The following is a 9,422-nucleotide window of genomic DNA, read 5'->3' as shown; positions in this document are numbered from 1 at the left end:
TCTATCTATCTATCTATCTATCTATCTATCTATCTATCTATCTATCTATCATCATCCATCTATTATCTATCTATCTATCTATCTATCTATCTATCTATCTATCTATCTATCATCTATCATCTAGAGAGGGAGTGAGAGATTTATTGGCAGATGCAGATATAGATATAGATACAACTATATTATGAGGAATTGGCTCACATGATTATGGAGGCCAAGAAGCTCCACCATCACTATCTACAAGCTGGAGAGCCAGGAAACCCCCGTGGTATGGTTTCAGTCTGAGTCCAATGGCCTGAGAACCAGGAGTGCCAACTGTGTAAGTCCTAGTCTGAGGCTTGGAGGAAATTGATGTCCCAGCTCAGAGAGATGCTCCAGTTAGACAGCAAAAGAGAATCCCCCCCTTCTTCTGCTTTTTTGTTCTATTCATTTCCTCAATGGATTGGATGATGCCCACACACACTGAGGAGGGCAAACTGCTTTACTCAGTCCACTGATTCAAATGTTAATCTATTCTAGAAACACCTTCACAGACACACTCAGAAATAATGCTAACCAGATATGTGTGCATTCCATGGCTCAGTCAAGTTGATGGATAATATTCACTGTCACAGTATTTCTGCCTAGAGTCCAGGAATCTGCATTTTTGCAAACATCCCAAATGTGTCTGATGTGGATGATTCACCCTCCACATTTTGAGAATCACTGAAACAGGAGGACTGGAGGTAGGGGAAGGATATCTTAGTCCCATTCCTCTCCCACCCCTCTCCCATTCTCTAGATGAGGGAGAGTCACTTATCTGATTAGCCAGATTCCAGGACATAGACCAGGCTATGTTTACTAATGGACATGATCATTATATTTTAAAATGTCAAGTAGTTGCATTTCTTATCCTCTTTTCTACTTTTTGCAGCTGCTTTGATGGGACATCACTAAGCTAAGCCAAGATCCCTCAATGTCTGACTATTTTATAGTCTGTTGCTTTATTTGCATGCTTTCTTAAATGTTGTCATGAAAACTGGACCCCTGGATGGTATGGCCCACCCAGAAGGGGATAATACCCAAGAGTTGTAGTTGGGAGGTAGGGTCTTTGTAGGCAATTAGACTAATTTGCAAGCTTCCCTTAGTCTTAACCAGAGCACCACATCGGATACACCAGGTAATTGTCCCAATAAAAAAAAATTTTTTTTCCTTGTATACATTTGGTTTTGTTTTCTATGTGTATAGCATCTTCAGGATTAATAGCTAACATTTACTGAGTGCATACTATGTGCTAAACAGTGAGTGTTTTGCATAAAGTAACTCATTTTGTTTTCATAATAACCCTGTGAGCAGGTACTATTTTTATTCCTTTTTTTTTCTCCAGATGAAAAAATTGCCCAAGTTTTTCTCACTAGTGAGTGAGCAAGATTTGAACCTGGGCACCCACCTTTAATTGCACATACCTTGTCATTCCCACTCTCCTCTCACCTACTATACTTTATCGTCTTAAGGAACTGCCTGGGGTAGGGGATGGGTAATAAAGTAGAATGTTGGAATCCTAGGGTCCCCTGAACATTTACCATCTTAGTAGCATCAAAACTCTGGTTGAACCCCTGAGAGAGGCCAATTCAAAGTCAAAAAGAAAGAAGAATGCAAAGCCATTATTTGTGTGACTAGAATCAAAACTCTATTTTGAGTTGCATTAAATAGACAGGTTTTTTTCCATAGCTTGCTGACTCTTCTGAATGGGCACTTAACTCTGGCCTCTCTTAGCTGCTGTTGAAATTTCTATAACCTCAGTGGTTCTGGGATCAACAGATGATGAAACTTTTTAGCAGATCCACTTTCTGTGAGCCAGTTGACAAGTACAGGGCTGGTATTCCCTATCTTAGAACAAACTATTAATCAGAAAGAAAGACCACAACCATAAATTGACATGAATTGGGTACTATCATCCCCGAATGACTTTGACCTGCCAAAAGTGTTTTGGTTTGATAACATTGGTCGACACTGGCCCTAGCCCAGCGGTTTTCAGTTTTTCTTTATGGAGTCAAATAGACTAAACTCAGCACTTTCTCAGTCTCTCAAATAAGTGCACTGACATCATTTGGAAATTATAAGAATCCACATATCAGGCCAAATTCCACCCTGGGTTCAACATCCGCTCCCCCGCCCCAAGATCAACCCCCAAGAGTATGGTTAAGTGAGGCTAGAACTTGGCCGGAAGCTTATTATTTCTGCAGTTTTAATTACACATACCTCATCCATTTGCCCAAATTAGGAATGAAGGTTCATGGAGGGAACCTTTGCCTATTGGCTTGCTTCAATGTCTGGTTCTTCAAGTACCTAACTTGGGAATTCCAGGAAAATAGTCAAGAATTGACATTTTACATTTTTAGGGCTGGAAAGAACTTGGCTCATTAGTATCTAACCCAAACCCCATGGTTTTGTAGACCAAAAAACAAAAACAAAAACAAAAAAAGCCCCTGAGATTTAGAAAGGAAAAGTGCTCAAGGTCAGATGAAAGGTATGGTGAGCCAGGCCAAAAAGAAAGGAAAAAAAAAAAAAAGCCAGGAATCCGTCTCTCTTATTTAGTGTGCTTTCCACACACTCAGCTAGAAAAGGATGATTTATCACAGAAGTTTGCTCCTGCTGTATTCAGTGGGAAGGACCTAGGTTTTAGAGCCAGGGAAAGGTAGGAGTAAATCCAAATTCAAGTACTTCCTATTCATGTGTGCCTAGTTTCTTAACTTCTCTGGGTCTTAGTTTTCTATTTATCAAATGGAGAAGACTGATACATACTTCCTAAGGATTTTGTGACAATGAAGTGAAATGATATTCCCAGGCAAGGGAGGCACAGTAGGTTTTTTATTTCCTCCTTAGGACTCCTGGGTTATAAATGACAGAAACTCAAACTGGCTTGAGCCAAACGGGAATTTGTTAGGCTACCTGTATGACTTTGAGTAGATTTTGGCTCAAGAGAGGCTGGTTCTGTAGGCCTACATGTTATCATTAGAAATTATAGTTTTTTCTATGACCCTCTTGGGCCAGCTCTGTGTTGGTGTGACATAATGGCTCTCAGCAGCTCTGGGCTTCTGTCTTTCAAGGTTCCAGTCCAGAAAAGGAAAAACTTTTCTTTCCCCCGTATTTTTTACTGGCGGTCCCAGAATTAAGTCACACTGGCCTAATGCTAATAAAATATAGACTGGGACAAATCAGGTACAAAACCATTCACTGTGCCATACAGCTGGGTGGTAGATCAGAAGGTCAGGGGAGGTCATATGCCCACTCCTGGAGCTTGGAGGTAATGGTGAGAGAGGATGGGGTGAACCTCCAGGATCAGATTGAGAGTGGGGCAGGACTACTTCTCCATAAAACAATCCAAATGCTTTTGGTAGGATAAAAGTAAATGGACACCAGAGAAGCAAGAACAAGTTTCACTTCCCTTCTTTCTCCTTGCTCTAGATTTGTCTACACTCAGGAGGATGTTTGTTCTCTCCAAATTGTGATACAATTTATCTGTGCAAGAAGGAAATAGGTAATATTGAAGTTAATGCCTCTTGAGCTGAGTAATTAGACTTTTATGGTTAAAAACAAAGAGTTGGTCAGAGGAAGTTATTCCTTTCTGCTAGCTATGCTTTATCTTTCTTTATAAAATCAAAACAGCAAATTATATGAAAATAGACAAATAATGCTTGTAAATAGGGATACCAAATGCCACCCATCATTAAATGTGAGTTGTCACACTCTAGCACTATGTCCTATTTAGATATAATATTGCTTATTAAAACAAAAATTATTTATTAAACATTTAATGTGTGCTAGGCACTGTGCTTGAGGTAATTACAGAGGACACAACAAGTACGTTAAAAACAGTTTTGAAAGTAATATACCTTAAGATTCAGCAAATGAAAAAGTGTTTATTGAGGCCCAGCCATGTGTTGGCCATCTTTCTAGGCAGCACAGGAAGTGAAAAATTAAAAGCCCAGAAGAGCATAGTGATTAAGTACACAAGGCTTTGAAGAGAGATGGCTATGTGTTCAAAATTTGGCTTCATCCCAAATTCACTGCATGACCTTGAGGAGCCTACCATTGAACTCAAGTTCTGTAAAATAAGCCTAAGAATCACATTTATTTTCAGGGTAACTGTGAGCATTAAAAGTCATAATATATTTCAAGTTACTTAGCACACATCACAAGGTAGGTTATAAAATGGTCGGCTATGTAGAAATTTTTGCATTGATTTGCTACCACCCACTTCCAAGCCCCAATATGCACATGTGTGCACCCGTGCTCACACACAGACACACACACACACATACTCATGGAACCACTGATGTAATAGAACTAGGGCTAAATATATATGCTGTGATCACACGGGGCCAGAACCTGAAACTATTTTGTAATCTCCTGTTGTTTAGGTTATCTTACTATCAGTGCATTGCCTACAGATGCCCCCATGGCACACGTGTCCACACACATGTGAACTGTGAATTGTTGATGATACATGAGAAACCAAGCAGGCAAAACACTTGGGTCCCTGTGTGGTGCATAGTTGTGATGCTCACACAGAAATTAGCCTGTTTGCAGTGAGGCCAACCCAACTGCTAATTGTGTGACAAAGAAAGTGGGAAGGGGCTTTGAAATAGCAATGATAGGACTTCTGCCTCTGGTCACAATGCACTAATGGGTACTGGATTTACCTTCCCTTGTTGAACAGCTCAATACCAAACAAAAGTGTGAAATTGTCACGGTATGTGACACAGGGCAGCTGGCTACTCAGGACAGTGATTCCTGAGAGAAGAGAAATCAATGCTTGCCCCAGATTACTGCCTGGAGAAAGGTTCCATGAGAGGAGGAGGAACTGAAACAGAGCCCAGGAGCCTCCTTGAGTTGAGGTTGGAGCTCTTGGAGGCCAACATGGATGGAATTCTGATTTGAAAACTGCATAGTTTGGATCTGCTCTTTCTTTTTCTTCGTTTTCTAGTTTTCCTGAGATGGTAGCTTAGATACTTGATTTTCAGATCTTTTTTCTTTTCTCATACAGGTATGTGGTACTATAAATATTTTCCTAAGCACTGTTTTCTCTGCATCTCACAAATTTTGATAAGTTGTATTTTTATTTGTTCAAAATATTTTTAAATTCTCTTGAATTTCTTCTTTGACCTATGTGTTATTTATGTATTTATTTATTTTCCAGAGGACATTATATTTTATTGTATGAATGTCACATGTTTTCCAGTACTTATTTACTATATTTTATGTATTCCACAAAATAAGCATTATTTTAAAGTATACTGGAATCCGTAACAGAAGGAATGCAAAGAATAGATGCTTGAAATACACCCAGTATCATCCAATCCTTTCGATAAGAAATGTTTCTAGTGTTATGGGCAAACTTGATCTTCTTTGAAATGTGTTGTCCACCACTTTTCTGTTTCAGTCACAGTAGCTATAAGTAGTTATTGAAGGATGTCCTCGTCTAAATTCCCATCAATAAGAACCGATTGATTTGTTGTCTCAGCATCTTCTTTCCAGCTCACTGGTCTCCTCCAGGTCACAGAGCTCATGGACACCTTGGACGATCACTGGATTTGGTTTGTCTTTGATCAAAACCAGCCCCATGTAGTCATTGTCCTTGTTTCTCACATTCTTCTCCCACAGAAGATTCTGAATAATATATTTAGACTTTCTTCCTTCATGTTTCCTGGTACTTAAATGTGTGACTGTGATAATGCTCTAATCAGAGTGAGGGTGCGTGGTTGGTAAGTGTTGGAGCTTTTTCTGCAAACGTATTCCAGAGAGACTGTCAAAGGCATGAAGATCTAGTACATTAGAGAGATCAGCTCACTTGGTCTTTGTGTTTTTAAAAATTTTCCCAGTCATTTATTGATCTAATGGTCATTCTTAATTTGCTTAAATCCTCTTGTGAAACCCAGTCTGTTTTATTAATGATGATGATATCTGCCAGAGCAGCTTGCCTAGAAGCCTCATGGATAAGGCCAACAGGTTTTTCTTCTGCTAAATGTTTTAATCCATATTTTGAATCCATAAGAGTTATGATCCCGGCAAGATAAATATCAATCCCTAATTCAGCATCAACCCCAAACAGAGAAGCTACAGCACCAGGATCTGCTAATCCACTGCTATCTAATGGTATGTCATCAAATTTTACCTTCTTCTGCATCAGATTCTCATTAGCTCCAAGGCCACTGTCCTTTACTGAACAGCAGAGGCAACGTTTATAAGTTTCAATCTTTCTTGGTAGAGTGTTCCACTTTGGCTGACATCTAAGGATTTCTCCACTGTATTTCCTTCCCCAAATTTGTTTAAAATAACCGCTCCTCTTTTACTATGTTGCTCTGTCAAGATATAGTTCAAAAGTATTGTCTTCCTAGCACCTAAATACCCAGTGATAATTGTGACTGGGATCTTAGCACTAGGACTGGACATTTCCTCTTCCTCTCTTTCCTTCATCTCAGTGGGGACGAATTCAGGACAGTGCTCCTCTGCCCGCTCCTCTTTCTCATCCACAGCTCCAATAGCCTGTAACATCCTGGCCAGCTGCACAGCATGCCTCTCACTTAGCTCAAGAGCTGGGACCCTCATGTGTTACTTAGAAGTGTATTGTTTAATCTCCAAGTATTTTGGAATTTTTCCAGCTATATTTTGGTTACTGATTTCTAGTTTAATTCCACTGGGGTCTGAGAGCAGACACTGTATTATTTCTATTCCACTACCTTTGTTAAGATGTGTTTTATGGTCCAGAGTGTGGTCTATTTTGGTGAATATTCCATGTGAGCTTGAGGATTAACTGTTGGCACTGTTGAGTTCAACTATATCTTTATTGATTTCTGCCTGCTGGATCGTCTATTTCTGATAGAAAGGTGTTGAAGACTTCAACTATAATAGTGGATTCTTCTATTTCTCTTTGCAGTTGTATCAATTTTTGCCTTCTGTTGTTAGGTGCATACACATTCAGGACTGTTATTTCTTCTTAGAGAATTGGCCCCTTTATCATTATATAACGCTTTTCTTTATCTTTGATAAAGTGATAAAGGAGAGGACAATGGGTAAAGACAAGAATATTACTGTTGGGAGTTCCATCATGGAAAATGACAACCCTGCTTTCTTACCAAGAATCAGGGTTTCTTAAAAACTGTCACAAAAACTCTGTGTGGCACTGATGGTACTTGTGTCCATGGCTGAGTACCTTTGAGCTAAAGCACCATCTAGAAAGTGGCAGATCTCCTGTCAATGATTCAGTTACTCAGAAGACTCTATTTCAAGGAAAAAAATTTATTAAGTGCTATAACTGTCTCGGGAATAACCTTCAAACAGCACATTCTGGGCTGCCTGAGGGAAGTTCATGGTCAGGGCAGTTGCTTCAAGAAGATGTATGAAGGGAAGGGAACTAATATAAGTTGAAGGCCCATTATGAATCAGGCACCATAACAGGTGCTTTGATACACATTATCACCCAATAATATAACAATATTTATTCACTGCTTACCATTTTCCAGTTATCTCTTTTAACCTTCAAAACATGCTGATGAATTGGGTCAGTGAGTGTAGAATATTGGTTGAAACCATGGGCCAGACTGCCTGTATTTTGGTTCTGGTTCTGCCCCTGGCGTGTTACCTTGGGTGCATTACATATCTGATTGAGTGTCATCACCATCTGTGAAATGAAGGCCGTAGGAGCTCCTCCTTATAACTTCTTTGTGGGGTGGCAGATACAAAGAGCTCTGTCATCGTAGGCTATTACTACCATTATTAGCCACAGTACAGGTCAGGAAACTAAAACTTGAAGACCCTGTGTCTGGGGTCACACAACCAGGAATTTGTCGCCTTGGGGGTGGAATGGTAAGCAGTGAAAGAAAATTTGTGAAAAAAAAAATGAGTCGGATGAGCAGACGCAGCAGGGAGTGCACTGAAATGCAAGACAAGAAGATGGTTGAGGACAGCCTGCAGGGAGCTTAGATATTGTAAACAAGTGTGGCGGAGATGTTTTCCCCAAATGAATTTTTTCCTAATTTGTTTTCCTACAGAGGCATCCCTACAGGTTGCTTTTTTACCGGCAAACATGCAGGATGTGTTCTCCTGGGAAGATAAATGGGGAAACCCCCCTCCCCACTGGCCCCCCAAGTACACATGATGAGTCATGGACTATTTTGGTTCAGGTTTAGGAGGATAACCTGGTGAAATTCCAAGGCTGGCTGGTGGAAAGAGCTTTCTTTTTTGCTTTCCTTATAGAGTTAGTCTTTGTCAACAGAGTTTCCCAGACAGGAAGAGGAAACCGGGTTCCAGTAAAAACAAGTCACTTGAGGAGAGATGGGAAGGAAGTTGTCCGGGTGTTTGGTGCTACTCACTTTGGTTCTGGATGGTCTTTTAGTCCCTTCTCAGTGGCCAAGGAATTTAACCAACATTTTGGAATAAAGCTGAGAAAGACCCTCTGGGCTTCTTAGAACCCCACCTTTGATGACTTGGTGGGGGCATCCCATTGTGTCTGAAGCCTCCCATGCTTGCTATTCCTACCAGCTAAGGAATTTTAAACACTTTCTGATGTCTGGGTTCTATATAATGTTTAATTTCTTGAAAGTCTTCTGTGGTTGTTGTCTCTAGGATTCACAACAACCAAGCTGTGGTGGGCGGGACAGGAGGCATTATTCCTGTTTTGCAGATGAGAAAACAAGTTTCTAGGAGAACACGTTTCCTGCCTGAGGTAACTTAGCTGGTAAGTGGTAACGCTGAGGCTGAACTCAAAGCTTCATAAGGAGTCTGTTAAACTGGTGGGAGGGGGGCAGGTGTTTGTGGGAGGGGGAGCTGGTGCAGCCATGGGGAGTGAGGCTGGACTCTGAGGCGTGTGAACACAGGGGCGCAGTTTTCTGTATCTTTGCGTCCTGCTGCCTAGCCCTGTGTCAGCCTGTCACAAGAGGCCTCAGATAGTTGTTAAAATGCATTATAAGGAAACCACCAGAAGTCAGGATTGGCTTGGCACTAGGGGAGGGCTGAGCAGGAGTCCTGGCTGGGGAGAGTCCAGGGGACTGACATGGGGGTCTGATGCACTGTACGGCTTTAATGAAAGACTGCCTGAGGCATGCGGGGGTCAACTGTCCTGCGCAACAGGCATACATTGTCACTCTGCCCTGTTCCAGTCAGAAAGAAAGGGCCTGGGACCCGGAAGCAGAATGAGATGCCTTTGTCTCCATGTTGCCTTGATGTGTTGTCAAACAGCAACCCTTTGGCACCCCTCTTTATCTTTCCTGCCCACCCCATCCACCCTTCCCTCCTGCCTGATACCCCAAGTCCTCCAGGTACAGTCATTTCCCCCCACAAGGTGAGACTCTTTGGATGCGGTTTAAGAAAGACAAATGGGCCCCCTTCATCCTTACTGATGGCAGGGTAGGGATGCAAGAAAATTTTGCAGTCAGGTAGCCTTG

At 41.2% G+C, this 9,422-nt stretch overlaps 1 pseudogene; it reads right to left on the bottom strand.

Annotated features, from left to right (window-relative positions):
* Nucleotides 1-5,366: 5,366 nt before the first annotated feature.
* On the bottom strand, nt 5,367-6,534 carry LOC110578187 (annotated as a pseudogene).
* Between the last annotated feature and the right edge of the window lie 2,888 nt (nt 6,535-9,422).

Source organism: Neomonachus schauinslandi, chromosome 5 (assembly GCF_002201575.2).
Source record: "Neomonachus schauinslandi chromosome 5, ASM220157v2, whole genome shotgun sequence".
In the NCBI taxonomy this organism is placed as follows: Eukaryota; Metazoa; Chordata; class Mammalia; order Carnivora; family Phocidae; genus Neomonachus; species Neomonachus schauinslandi.
This window is presented reverse-complemented; position numbering and strand designations above follow the sequence as displayed.